Raw genomic sequence first — 15,723 nt, 5'->3', positions numbered from 1 at the left:
GTCTGGGGAGGTGATTTTGGAGAGGGAGGGGGTTAGGGCCGCAAGGCAGTTTGAGAAAAGGTTGTGGTCATTATAAAGAATATATATATATATATATATATATATATATATATACACACACACACACACACACACATATACACACACACTTATGAATTTGGAGTACAAATACAAGTGATTACGAAAGGCCAGTTTTAGACCTCTTGTCTATAGACAAGAGCATGAGCAACCTCTTCAGAAATTAAAGAATTGAATGGAGAGTTTAGAATGTAAGCATGAGTCTTGCTAAAAAGATTTTGCAACCTCTTAGATAATATCTTGCAAATTGAGGCTGCATTGTACTGGCTGGAAACAGAAAATATTTTTAAAGTGTTGGTAAAATATATATTTTAAATAATATTATAAATTATTATATTATTTAAAATATTATTTTAAATATAATAATTGTATAATCCCCTAACAAAGCTTCATTGCACTGACAGCATATTTTTTTTAAATATAATCACCTTCCTCCCATGCAGCTCTGGAATGTACAAAAGGCAGTCATGTGACCCTCCTTGCCCACCTGTTCATTACATACTTATATATAAGTATAATAAAATTGTTTTCCTTGGCAGATTTCCCATTGAGACCAAACAAAAAACTCATTACAAGTCATGTTTTCCTAAAATAAAAATGTTCCAGTTTTTGACTTGAATCCACAGTCATTTTTACGCTTATGTAAACTAAACATTAATAAGGAAATATACACAAAACATGAATTCAATCAGTCCAAATATTAACTCTTCAGGTCCATTCACACACTTTGCATGGTTGCTTCTTCTGTATCTTTTGTCCTAAAATTAAACATTTCTGGCAATAGGTTTTGAGTCTTGTGTCACAAATCATTTTCATCTATCTCAGTACCGCAATTTCTATTTGTTTGGACTGGTGTACAGCTTGGCATCCAATTTGGCTGTTAAAGCCTTATTAGGTCTCCATTGTTTATTGTTAAAAAATGATCATTTGAAATCAGAAAAAAAAAAAAACGTTCCCCACCTATTTTGGTGTCCCGGAAGGCCCTTTCTAATTTGACTCTAATTATATAAAGCCGCTTGTACTGGTAGAGGGCAGAATGGTAATTTTGATATTGTGATGAGGGGGCAATATCTATGCATAGGTGATGAGGGGGCAATATCTATGCATACGGTTTCTCCCTGAGCTCCTGTGCTTTTCCATATTGAACCTTTAGGTATATCCTTTGAATACTGCCAAATTTGCTCAGATATGTTTTTTATCGTATTATACACTTTTTCTACACTTTTACACTTTTTTTTTTGGTAAACATTATACTGGGTTGGATGGTTCATACTTGTGCCAAACCTGTGCTTGTTTCTCCATTGGAAATACAGTAATTTCCACAAATAATAGTGGAAATTGGTAATTGGGGTTAATGGAGGGATTATCATCATCTTTGTACCTATTGTAACTGTGATATGGTAATTTCCTGATGTTTTTCTTTGTGCTGTCTGCGGCCGATTGCTAAGTGGTAGGAGTTTTATATTTTTCATTGTGTGTTTTCATTGTTTGATATAAGTTAAGAGAATTTTCCAAAAAAATTAAAAAAAAAAAATAAGGACAATCAAATGATCAAATGAGTCAAATGATCCCAAGTTACAAAGAAACCTGTTCATGAATTATTATATTATTACAATTTGTTTCTCTTTCCAGCATGGCACAGTAAACTCCCATTACATGAAAGCATAGCATGTTTCCATTTCAAATGTTTGTTATTAATGGAAAGATGGAAGATAAGGATTTATTGTTTGCTCATCATTTACACATTTCTCATTGCTGCCTAAAATAGCTGACATACCCACAGTGCTCAGGGGGAAAGATGTGTGATATTCAGTGATTTACTGAGACGAATGATGCAAATTTACATTTGAATATATACTGCTGTCAAAAATAAATGTAAACCTGGATATGCATACAGGAAGCCGAGTCTGCCTGCCTCCTATTTTACCTTTGCTGATTGCCTCTGATCTCCGAGCAGATTTCTATATGTGAGCTCCAGTGTTGGCTGCGTGTTATTGCTCAGGTTAGACGTCCTGATGGCGACAACACTCAACCATCCATATGTATTTTTTATGGCAAGATCACAGGTATTTTTTTAATATATATATTTTTTTAATAATATATATATATATATATTTTCGGGGATTGTTATTGGAAAGATCTTTTGAATTTGTTTCCAGTGACAGATTAATGAACCGGTGCTGTACACAAAGCACTGAGGTGAAGGGGGAAGATAGGCGAGTGGTGCAAGGAGTGAACAATGGTCATTCCTACTCAGTTGTTCATCAGTCCAGTGTGGTGGATTGATAAAATGGCGTTGGGGGACCGCTGTTCACGAGAGGAGCACGTCCATTCATCTAGGGTGACTATTATCTGACATGTACGTAGTTCACTTTAACCGATTATCTAACTCTCAAATGCAAAGCTGAACTCTAGGACAGAGAAAAATGCCAAAAAAAAAAAAAAAATGAGTGCCAGATAGCAGCATACTTACTCATAGTTACATAGTAGTTTAGGTTGAAAAAAGTCCATCAAGTTGAACCACTAGGGAAATAAACATATCCCAGATATAAAATCCTATAGGACATAGTTGGTCCAGAGGAAGGCAAAAAAAACCCTGACGCTAAAACAGAGATCATATATGCAGTCATTCTCATCAGTAACCAAGCTTGATTAATATTATAGATTGCTCACAGAATCCTTCCAAGTCTTTCTTTCCGATACAACCCCTGATGAAGGGGAAGCATGTTTAGCACCAAGATGACTATGGCTTATGACCACCTCTGAGGGATACTAGATTGTAAGCTCTTCGGGGCAGGGTCCTCTCCTCCTGTATCACTGTCTGTATTAGTCTGTCATTTGCAATCCCTATTTAATGTACAGCGCTGCGTAATATGTTGGCGCTATATAAATCCTGTTTAATAATAATAATAAATAGTGACTTTGGATTGTGCAAAGTGGTGTATATTATTCACAACACAGAGGGTTAACCAACTACCTCCTAGTCCAACCCAAATTGATAATCTAGTAAACAATAGGTTCAAAAAAATGAAAGAAAGCAGGAAGAATGACAAAATATATATGCAAAGGTTGATATGACAGGTCACCCCCTTCAAGTATATATATTGAATACTTAATAGGGGTGATCTGTCAGATCAACCTTTGTATCATTTTCCCCATGAAAGCTTGAGGGGGATGACCCTTTACACCATTCTTTGCATTTACCTATCCTAAGTGAATTGTATGAACTTCTTATATACTAATACAAGCTTTCTTTCATTTCTTTTGAAACAATTGTTTACTGGTGCATAATATGTTGATGCAAAAAAAAAAATAATATTATCAATATTAATAAGACAAGCAGCAAAATTATTTAAAGCAACACTTTAATTTTGTTAGCTTATCCTAACAAAATGAACAATAATCAGGTTGCTTACTATTGGCCATCTAATATTCTCCAGCACCAGGTATTTGAGTTATGACTTATTAATTATCCTATTAAGCCCTGATGAAGGAGTGCTTGTTGGCCATATTGTAATTGCACAGAGAAACATGTAGCCAACACGTTTCAGGAGCCAAAAAGCACTCCATCAGGGCTTATAAGGATAATAAATAGGACTCAAATAACTGGTGCTGGAGAAATTAAACACTAGAAAACGCAGTTCCTCAAAGCTTTCAATTATAGAGACAGATCAAAACAGCAGTGTGGTCACCCTAAGATGGGAAAGAATTGAATCCAGAGAACACTGTCCCCTCTATCCTTCTCCATAACACAAAGGGTAAGGTGTTCTATTAACCCACAGAGAGAACTAGAAACAATAATAACAATCTGCCCAGGCAGAGAGCACACAATGTATATTTAAACAGACAGAAAGGAGAAAATAAAAGACATAAGATTTTTCTCTACAGCCTCAAAAATGATATATTTAGTCTTACATACCTGTTATAGGGTTGTCTGCATCCTACGTCCCTACACCCATAACAGAGGACAGTGATTACACAAGCACAGGCTGCAGATTTATGAACTCAGGCTACACAGATAAGATATATTCAGGGTGTGAATACACCCCACCCGAATATTCCCACTCAAACAGCTTCATTAACACATGGCGAAACAGAACACACAAAATATTATTTTCCATTTCATGATGTCAAAGCTTATCAGATTACTGTTCATTATTTCCATATGAAGCCTAAAAGTTGTGTTTAATGTGTAACATTCAGCCAAAAAAAAAAAACATTTATATTATTTAACAATACTTATTTCTAAAGAGGCATAAAAAATACAATAAATGCCCCTCTGATCATAAATGAAAAAAAAACATGAAGAGCGTTTATGGTGGTAAAATATAAAGGCACATGGTGAAGGTCATGTTTTTTGATAGAAATGTAAGGAAAAGGGCTAAACTAATGTCACATTAGTCAATACTTCATTAGATAACATGATTGTGGGATATTGTCAAATATTTCATTAATATTCAGTTTTGTTTTCTGAATAAAAAATAAACTTTGAAGATGGGTGGTATTCTGTTGACCATGATTAGTGTGAATTCACCCACATATATACTGTATAGTTTATTCCTGCAATAATATTCTCAAGGAACAGAAAGACAAGGCCTATTTCACATGGGCAGCACGGTGGCTCAGTGGTTAGCACTCTGGCCTTTGCAGCGCTAGGTCCCAGGTTCGATTCTTGGCCAGGACACTATCTGTGTGGAGTTTGCAGGTTCTCCCCTGTGTGGGTTTCCTCCCACATCCCAAAAACATGCAGTATGATTAAACTGGCTTCCCCTCAAAAAAAATTGACCTTACAATAATTGACCTCTACAATAATGACATATGATTATGGTAGGGACATTAGATTGTGAGCTCCTTTGAGTGACATGACTATCGACTAGGTACAGCGCTGCGTAATATGATGGCGCTATATAAATACTGTATAATAATGAGAAGATGTGCTTTTTTTTAATTTTAAGGTTCACCTACCAGTCCAATCAACCTATTGGCAGTTGCTTGATTGTCAGACATCAAGACACCTGAAAACAGGACTATACTCAGGATTCACCAGGAGAACGGAGCTTACAGTGGGGTCACTCATACAAACAACGAGATCTGTATACTTTTTATCAATAGTTACCAAATATCATGATCACTCCGCATCTAACCATGGACCAAACATATTGGTTGCCTATGATCGGTCTGCTGTTGATTTCCCGTGAGGTTCCGGGGTAATCCAATCATTTTATTGGACGGGAGATCAGATTGATGTGAATATGGGCCCCTGTGTTCGATGAGTTAAAGAGTAAATTATGTACTAACAAAGGAACCAGAAACAAATCAATGACCTGTGAATATTTATAAGTAAAGTGTATATTTGTGCACTGAGTTCTGCATTTATGTGTGTATCTTCCATTACTTTTATCCACTAAAAGCTCTAATTGAAGTCAAGGGGTTTCCAGAATTTAAAATTCTCCACACATACATTAAAAGTGTCTAAATGAAATGCTCTAATTAGCATGTCTTCCTTCAACAGGAATTATCTCCTTAAGCCCTAATCTGTTTAAATATGACCTTCCCTTGAAGTGTGCCTCTGCTGAATACACTTCAGTCAAGAGTCTTACTGGCGAATGATATTCTTAAACTGCACACCCGAGGTTTGATGCCAGAAATTTTAAATTTAATCTGTTGAGGACCTGATTATCCCTCGCCCAAGCATTCTGCAAAATCAGCACTCTGAAGTGGCAAAGCCAACCCCAGTGGTCCCTTATAAACCGCAGATAAGGATTTGTCAAGCTGTCAGCGTGTTTAAGAAGAAAGAAACTTTTAATATAACTTTTTCCCATTCCACTCACTTAAAGCTAAAAGTAAAAGCTGCATTGCTAGAACATCTCACATGCTTATGGTTATTTGCATAACATGCCATTGGCACAAGAGTAGGGCTAGAGAATTCAAAGTGTAGGCAGAAAAAGAAAAGCTATATAAACCAGGTATTTATGAAAAGGACTATTTTTTTTTTTTAAACAGCCTTGAGATTGCTGTATGTTATACGACCAATGGCAAACTGTTCTGGTGACCAATTGGACGCGGATATTTCTTACAAAGTGAGTGGAAGGGCACAGAAATGCAGCATGGAGCCATGCATCCAATAATTTACTGCAAGCATCAGGCTTTGCTCTACACAGGGACTGATTGTGTCATCACACACCATATGAATTGCAATAAAACAAAAACATAAAAAAAAAACACACAACCACTTAAATTATTTGCATTTAGAAACACATTCAATTTTTTTAAAGCAATGAATCCTAAAAAACTAGTTCCCATGTAAAGACATTTCAAATTTTAAGCATGAAAGGTTAAACATTTTTGCCTCTGGTCACAAGGCATTGCTAGGTGTCCTTCGTGCTTATTTTTAGTGAACCTATGCTAAAAGATTTGTTATCTTACATGAAATATGAGTAAACAGGGTTGTTAATTGTGCCTATACACTAACACTGGGTACACATGCAATAATTGTAGGAAAGGATCTTTCACGATCCTTTCCAACGACAAATGACTGAACGATGCGTGAATGAGCTCTGTACATGCAGCACCGTTCTGCTCAATGGAGAGGGAGAACTGCGGAGCCCTACTGAGCACTCTACCCCTTCACTTGCATTATGATCGTTCGTCATCCGCGGATCCGCCGGAACAATGGACGACGATCGATGTACACACGCAAGCCCTGAGGCGATTATCGGACGAGAACCATCTGACGTGTACGTAGCCTAAATGTGCAGTGTTCTTCACTTTATTCAGTTGTGTATGTCAGACTTACAATATACAGCCAAACTAAGTAATATAAATATGCAAGTTAGCATATTATTGTAAATCTACTATGGGCCGCATTTCCCAAATAAAATTGTATACCAATCCTGTGTTAGAAGTATAGAATAGAATACTATAAGTCATGGTATAGGTTTTAGATTTATAGTATTCTGTTTATATCCACACTTACTGTCCTGGCAACAATAGTTTCAGGAGAATAAAAATGAAGAAAAATCTACCACAGGATGCCACAGAAATAAAAATCTTGAGTTCTTTTATGTCCCTAGGAAATAATTATTTCTGCCTATGTCACTCTAAGACAGTTCCCTTCACTTTCTGTTTGGTAAAAGACTGTCAAAAGGACAAGTAATTAAGGAGGACCTGTCTAACAGAACCCGGGTAGCAGTATAAACCCGATCACACTGCTGAACGCCATTTACCTGACCCATAGGCAAAGTCTAATGCTCACAGTTCCCATAAGAATTGGGCACATGTGCCAAACAGAACAGCATCTGGTTAGCAATTTTAGTTGACCTGCTTCCTATTTGTTCTGAGTTAGAGATTGAAAAAGAATAAAAACATGCAAGGATCAAAATGACAGCCAAGCAACAATCATTTCAGAAGTGGATTAGCCAGAATATTTCCCTGCAGTTTTAGCTTAGTATCATAAAAATGTTGCTGGGATTTTTCAGTTTATAACTGACGCATTGTTCCTCCAAGCTTCTACTTTTTAAGGCTACACTATTCTGAATATAAACATTTGGCTTCTGGCAGTTGCTGGCCACGAGGCCTACAACAAGTTCACATGACATGTACGCTGCACAGCTGTCCGCTTTCTGGCTGCCAACAATGTCAGTGCGGGGCCTTGCAGAAGCTCCATGCCAATGTCACCCACCCTGGCTCTATCGGCAATCATTTTCCACAGCTGTTGGGGTGAATGTTTTACAAGCTCACGCTGCACACGCCAGCTCCAGGTCATAAGTTGTTTTACATGTGTGACATCCCTGGCTCTCCTCGAGCTGCTCTACAGCTGTTAAAGCAAATGTTCATTACTAGACTATGGCACCATACATTCAAGCATGGCAAAGTGAATTGTAGATTCAGAACAGGATGACCGTGACGCCTCCATATATTCACGATATAATCCTATTGCATAATGTTATCTTTATAATAGAGTTCACATTTAGCTAAAACATTTCCCTTTTTGGATAGAGTGAGGTAGAGTTAAACATTGCTAACCACAAGCATAATAAATGAAGTTAACAGTATGTGTGTGTGCAGCATTGTAAAAACCACAGCACGTCACCATGCTCATACGTGTATGGTGTATTAGCCTAAAAAAATGGATGAGCTACCAGTGCAGCAAATTACGCACAAATGTAGTGCATGCAAGTACAGTGGAAAAGGGGTGAAAATGTCAATGAATGGCAACACATGTGCTCTGCATTGTGCCAACATGGGCAATGTGAAGAAGCCTACAGAAATATTTCTACATTTGTTTCTTTCTTACTAAAGACAGAATTTCAGGGTGTTGCAAAAGTAACTACACACTTTGTATACACTTTTTCTATTTCGCTCCAGGTCTCATTAGGAGAGACTTGAGGCCATCAACATAGGACAACTTAGGCTTTGCAGCCTAAGTTCCCTTACCTATGCCTCGCCAATTAATAACTGGAGCAGCGCTGCAAAATTGCCACTTGGCAAGAAGTTTTTTAGACCCCGACTTCAGTTTAACGCAAGTTTGAGATGCTTAATGGCCGTCACACTGCTCCAACGCGTAACACAATTTACACTATCCATGACAAGTTTCTGGAAACAGGATCTGTTTTTGACAAACCATGCAGCGAAAGGCCAGCTACTACCACCACGGAAAACACTGAACTCCTGGAGCAGGCGTTCGCGCTAACCCAGGGAAAGTCACCATGAAGGTCTACACTGGAACTCTGCATCAACAAAAGCTTGGATTCAGCAGACGCGTACCAACTTCAGGTTCTTTAAAAAGTTTATGTTGCTCATGTGAAAATGTGTGAATCACTCCTACACCATTACAAAAACGACCCTCAGTTCTTAGAAAACTTATGGTTTAGCAATGAGTCTATCTTTCATCTCACTGGTCGAATTTGGGGGGAATCAAACCCAGCAGAAATGGGGGCGCTCATGTGGAGGTATACAACTAGTCTTCAAGGTGTATGAATGCTAAAAATATGAATAAACTCAGTTTCTAGTGTAATTTTTAGAAATTCATTAAAAGTGTATAGTGACTTTTGGGACACCCTGTAGTAAAATAATAACCAGAAGAATGATCGGCAATCTTCCTGAAACTGTACATTCCATTAAACATTATGAGACACCTCCCCCCCATATCTTGTGCACAGATATCGATAATTGTTGTAATATCTTATCTAATGTGGATTACATGGTACGCTACAGTAAGGGCCCTCTGAAAAAATTAAATTGTACATAAAGATGAATGAAAACCATTATACACTGGTGGGACTGCTTTTCTACAAACCAGGACTCAACTGAAAACTTATGAAATTGATTATACCTAAAGGAGTCCTTAAACCTGAACATCAGACTGGGAACACAAATTCATAAAAATAGTTTTCCTGGCTGTCATATTAATCTTCAATACTTCTGATTTTATGTTGATTTTCCCAAGCAAATTTTTTTCAGGCAAAGGAATTGAAGCCTTTGTAATTTTTTCCGTTTTTAGGGAAATATATGTAGGGTGTCCTGTTTTACTTCTTCTGAACATTCTAGATTTATGTCATACGGATCAAGTGGCAACAAATATGGGTCACTGATGTATAGGTCAGCTGTGACTTTATTTGCTTGGTATAGGATTCGGTTGATCAAGGAACAGCCAGATATACAACATTTTCAGGTGGCCGGTAAAAGCAGGCTACACATTCTTCCAGTTTGGTTTCCTTGAATACAATAAAACGAGGACTACATTTGGTCATAGACTCCATGACCGTATTTCTTCTGTTCCAATAACATTTCAGGAATTCACCTACATATGTATTCTTGGCAAAGGTACATGTTACATTATATTAGTAGATTGAAATGTAATATTTAAATTAAGTTATACAGCTTGAAGTGTAGCTATTATTGGAATTAATAAAGTAATTGCCTTACATAGAAACAATATAGTACTTATGGTAGGTTTTGGCATTGCCTAGCATGGTGTGGTAGGTTAGGTTTTGGTCAAGTTTGACAGAATCTAGCTGTAAAGAGGTTTATTATATCTCATTATAGCTCGCTGACAATGTCTTCATCTTCCCAAAAAGCTGCTGCCATGTATTATCTTGATCCCAGGTTTGGAAATCCCAGGGCTTTTTATTCTTGGAGTGGTCTATGTACATCTTGCACAGGTCAGCTCCTGGTGCCTCCAACTTAGTAAGTGTGATAGGAACATAGGTGTGACACTGCACCAGGGCCCTGGACCTCTCAGCCAATAGGGGCCCAAAGTCAGTTCTACACAGAGGCCCATTGTTGGCTACATCCACCACTGCTTGTAAGCTAACACAATTGGGAGGAGATATGTTTCTTAATGTCTCCTATGGACAGAAAACATCTATTTCTATTTCCTATTTCTCAGGACAGGGTGAACTTTTTTTATTAATTTTAGTAACAGTCACGCCTAACTTTATTAACATCCCCTCCCAAGATGCTTATCCATCTTAGTTATAAAGCAAAGGCTTCCTCTGGTGTCCATCGCCTGTTTTATTATATTATCTATAGATCTTGCTGGGAATAGAGCATATATGAAATCATGATATTTGGCCCTATTTAAGTCAGGGCTAAAGTGATTTATAGAACAGAACTTAGGTAAGTGCTTAGTTCTCCTGTTCTTTAAGCACAAAAGGTATAAAACTGATGAAAAGCAAAAGTCATTTGGGCTAAGGCAGAATTAGTTTCTGCTTCAACAGCTTAGGATGCTTCGGAGATCATTCAGAATTCACTGAGAGGTGTATACGACCTGCACTTAACCTCCTTGAGCTGTATTAGTAAAAGCTAATATTAAGAGAAGAAATAAATTTGATCTGTAATTTGAACCGGATTAGCCTTGCATGATAAGAGGCAAATCAATCTACGCTTTTCCCAAGGGGGTGAAGGCATTTTGGACTTATAAAGGGCAGATTCAGTCTTAATAAGAATAGGAAGTGGCTGGATATAGCGTGTCTGTCAGGAGGGGCGAGAGATAATGACGCTTCAATACTTATATATATAATGATCAGTAAAATAATATTTTTATGCTGGGTTGATGCTGCTGTGCATTGCCACATATCACATGTCTTGGTGTATTGCTGTGCCATTTATTTTACATGTCACCCCAAAGTGCGTTGGTAATACAGCTCCAACCCACCAGGGAGCTGTGAAAATGCAAGAGAGGATTAAAAGTTGTCTTATTCTTGGAGATGCATTGATGATATAGAAAACAGTTTCTCGCCTGTATTTTATTTTTTTAGAAGCAGCAATTAATATTTCACATCTGCATATTTTGCTTTTCCTTGCCTACTTTAGCATGTTTGATTACTGCCGACATGTTTTGCCAGTAATTAGCCGTCTGGCAGCTAGACTTGTAATCTCCGATCATTACAGTTCTACACAAGAATAGCTGTTTGTGCACAAAATATAATCACACCCTGTAGTAGAGTATTAAATTGATGTTGCGGAATCGCCTGTCTGCGGTATGGAACCCAAACACACGCGTCAGAATGAGGAGGGGGCTAAGCTCGGCTTATATATAAAGACTCCTGGTAAATATGAAAAATTCAGAGGCTCAGAAAGGTGAAATTGCTGATTAAATGGTGGCTAAAATGTTTTCTTAGGGCCCATCCAGACTTTGCTGTCCTCATGGGTTGGATTCAATTGAATGGGCTTGCATGCAACGAAAAAGCATCCAGAACACCGCAATGTACAGTAGTGCAGTACCATGCATTGTAGTGCATTGCAACACATGTGTTGGAGCTACATTGCCTTGATGCATCAGAATGCCATTCAAAATAAACGTCACTGTACATAATGCACATTAACACATTGGAAAAACGTGACAGTGTTCCCATTCATAAGCTTTCTTGGTTCCTTCATTGCTTCCTCATCAACAAGCTAAAAAAAATGTAAAATAAAATCTGTTTTTATAGATTTTACAAACCCAATGATACCATTACTGTAGTATAATTGGGTTATTATTGCCGGTTGGAGAGGTCAGCGGAGTGCTCTACACAGATTCCTGAACATATCATAGCCGCTTTGCCTCAATACCTGTCTCAGTAGCTTTGAGCCCCGATACAAACAATGGGCTGGCTTTATGGAGCAGCCATGTAAATATCAAAATGCCTTGAGGATGAAAGGAAGAGCGGGTGTTCCTAGGCCTCTTGTGACTACCCTCGTAAGGGATGCAGAACCTCTATGATTTGAATTAAAATGCAATGACACGGCAGGGACAGTTCAGTTAGGGAGGAAAGGGCTGGATGATGCTAGACATCCACCACGGACTAGCTGCAGCTTCTAATGCACACTGTAAGTGCAATGAGGTCAGATAAAGAAGTCTTGGTACAATCGAGAAGCCTGCACACCTGCAAGACTGAAAGTGGAGTTCAGCTATACCTCTTTCCTCTATTAAAAAACTAGTTTGGTTTAAACCTACCTTCAGATTTATGTTGTATAAGTATAGATCAACTCTGCCATAAGGATATTTCAGGTATAAGTGAACAACCTTATCACCCCCATAATGTGTTATATCTCTTAGAACAGCAATAACGTGTATGTAGAAAATGTTATCTTCATGAAAACTCCATTGTAAAGGTGCGACAACCCATGCGCTCATTTACAAGCAGGACTTTCATGATGGGATCAACAGGTAATTCATGAAAGCTGCAAAGCTAACTTTTTTTTTTTTTTTTTTTTTTTTTTAATAGCTCTTTAAAAATTTGCATCTTGAAGTTAAACCCAAAGAGGTAATATAACAATAGGCTACAACAAGTGTGTTTAGTGTAGAAACCTAATTCATAGCTCTAACAGTGCATTCACACTTGTTTAAAATGCATGGTTAGGTATAATCTATACTCACAATAAATATTACAGATAATGTAATAGCAGAGCATATTTAAAGCAAAATTAAAATCTATGGTTCCAGAGCATTTGCAGTGCAAACCTTTTTCACAATTTTCTGTATGACTATAGCACACACTGGATATGCATTTAGAATGCAGCTCAAATGCAGGTCAGCAGGACACATGGCAGGTGAAAGGTTGTGTTTGACCTGCTCTGCTTTGCACTTCATTTTATTGGACTCTGCAAGTCCTAAGAATATTCATTTGAAATGCAGAAATAGCAGGCCAAATGCTGCATTTTACATTTGAACACAGCCGTTCAATTTAAAAATGTTACAATAACCTGGTACATCTGTTCAAATCTTAGGCTGGGTTCAGACTAGCAGATTTTGCAACCTTTTTTTCCCAGCTCAAAACTCCTTGGTTTAACATTTGACCAAATGGATGCATACATTGCCCTTAATTTTAGGTGGTAGGAGATGGCAGCATGTTTTGTGCACATTCAGAGTTCAGGTACATTTTGCTGCCATCACCATGGACTTGAAGTGGTGCTGCTTGCAAACAAATAAAACTTCTTGTGCAAGCAATTGTAAGTGTTTTCAAGCAGTCTCAAATACCAAATAAAACAAGAACAATTCTGCTAAGGGTTTGCAGCCACTTGCAGACTCCTGAAAAAGCCTAGCAGTGACAGACCGTTACCATTCCTTGGCACCTAGTGTATAAAGGTGCTCGGGGGCAGTAAAGTTAAAATACTGCCGGTCTGAACCCAACCCAAAAGAAAGAATTATGCCAGGTTCAAGGATGATGCGAGTTGTATGGGTAAGTTTGGCATCATCACTGGATATAGAAAGAAGACATCAGGTGAGAAAGCAATGATGGGAGTACTGAAGAAAGGCAAACTAAAGAGTAATTCTGCTATATTGTGCACATTAGCAGGTTAAACTTTCATATTAGATATTGCAAGGAACATGGATGTACACGTGCACTACAAGGAATGATATGTGAGCATGTTGAGCTTCCTGCTTACCTGTTAAATTCCACAGTATATGTCATTTAATATTGGTGGGATTTACTGCAAATGAACAGATAACAACTACAGACTGAGTATTGGGTCAGATATGTGCGGTTTGTTACTGCAATCAGCTTGTTATTTTGAGGTAAGACGGCACATTCATTATCAGTGGCTGCCCACACACCACAACACAGTTATAATGCAACTGCAGCAATTTTTATAGGGCAGCGCAATACAGCACACCAATTGATTTATCACAATACATGGATATGAACAAAATACACAAATGATTGTTGGTGAATTTTCAAGATGTGTTGGGGTAACACCGCATTGCACCATGTATTGTACATTGTCAATGCAAATATGTCAACCTCCATCCAAAAATTCAGACACCTCATTGCATAATAAAAAACCCACAATAAAGCGTACTTAAACTTTATGTAAAGTTTCACTAGTATAGTAAACTAGTAAAGTTTCACTAGTATTCACAAGTATAGAACAACCCTTTTATGTAAGGTAAAAATTATGTTTGTTAAATGCCAAAAAAAAAAAAGTGTGCAGCACCGTCTCCTAATTGAGAATGAACGGGAGCAAAAAGCCTCCTGGAATACCTGCGTCACGCATCCGCGGAGGCTCTTGGGTGCTCGTTCTGTGCATGCCCGAGCATCTCGGCCATGTGCAGAAGAAGCCTTTTCGTGGAAAGAGAAAAATTTGCCAATCTCACACATGTGCAATGAGATCAGCAAGTTTTTTTCCCAACCGATGTCACCCGATCTCGCGCCTGGGTCCGGTGACATAGGAAGAAGAACCCGGAAGAAGAGGTGAAGATGGAGGATGCCGGGACGCCGCAGGAACTGACACCTCCGCACCGAACAACTGTGCTGCGGGATTGAAGGTAATTGGATTTTTTTTGTTTTAGGCATTTTTGAGTTTAGTTCCTCTTTAAGTCACCCTCTGTTACAAGTGCATATAATAATAAATAAAAACAACATGCTGTGTATATGCCATGGGTATTGTGACATTTATTTAAATAGCAACACAAACCTGCCTCTTACCAAACTGCAACTTGCTCAATAAAAGACACAAGGTATGTCTTACATGTGCTGGATAAAAATTCAAAGGGATACATTTAATATAATTGGGCATGGTTAGCACAATGCAAGTAGGCACACCAAAATCACATGCACATTGGTGGTTGGGCCCTAAAATTATGATAGTTTATAGGGCCAACTACACAGCAGAGGCAGGTAATGAAATAATCAGTTCACTCATCTTTAAAACAAAATTTATGTATCCATTTAGGGTTTAAACTATACACTGACCAATTATTCCATGCAAGAACTGCAAACCCTTCTTTTTAGCCAATGAAGGGTTAATAAAGACATAAAAGATTTCATTTGCAAAGTCTGGACCTTTGTCAGCTTTATATATAGCTAATAAAAGCTGTTTAAGCCACTCTTGGAGAAAAAAAAAAAATACTTCCATCCTAGCGGCTGCAGTCTGGACTATTGAAAGCAGACACTAAGTAGAGACAATATACTCTTTATATTACTAGGAGGAATTTGTCAGCTAGATCCCTATACAAAGTCATATGTCCAGGATATTGCTCTCAGCGCTTCAGTAAAAGACAAGAACACACCAATGTTTGTGGGAAGAAATCCTTGAGCTCGGGTATTCCGGAGGGGGCAAGATCTCAGAGCTCGGGTAATCATGAGGTCATGAGGGGGCAAGATCTCTGCGCTCGGGTATTCCCGAGGGGGCAAGATCTCTGCGCTCGGGTATTCC

General features: G+C 38.1%; 1 protein-coding gene and 1 long non-coding RNA gene across 2 annotated transcripts in view; one reads left to right on the top strand and one right to left on the bottom strand.

Annotated features, from left to right (window-relative positions):
- Positions 1–5,200, top strand: part of LOC140337291 (uncharacterized) — a 66,665-nt gene extending 61,465 nt beyond the window's left edge. Inside the window, exon 7 of the long non-coding RNA XR_011922018.1 lies at positions 5,034–5,200. This is a non-coding gene — a long non-coding RNA (uncharacterized lncRNA). The remainder of the gene's footprint in view (positions 1–5,033) is intronic.
- Positions 1–15,723, bottom strand: part of FGD3 (FYVE, RhoGEF and PH domain containing 3) — a gene marked incomplete in the record, with an annotated part of 143,346 nt that overhangs the window by 125,533 nt on the left and 2,090 nt on the right.

Source organism: Pyxicephalus adspersus, chromosome 8 (assembly GCF_032062135.1).
Source record: "Pyxicephalus adspersus chromosome 8, UCB_Pads_2.0, whole genome shotgun sequence".
NCBI lineage: Eukaryota > Metazoa > Chordata > Amphibia > Anura > Pyxicephalidae > Pyxicephalus > Pyxicephalus adspersus.
The sequence above is the reverse complement of the archived record's forward strand: the minus strand, read 5'-3'. Positions and strand labels throughout refer to the sequence as shown.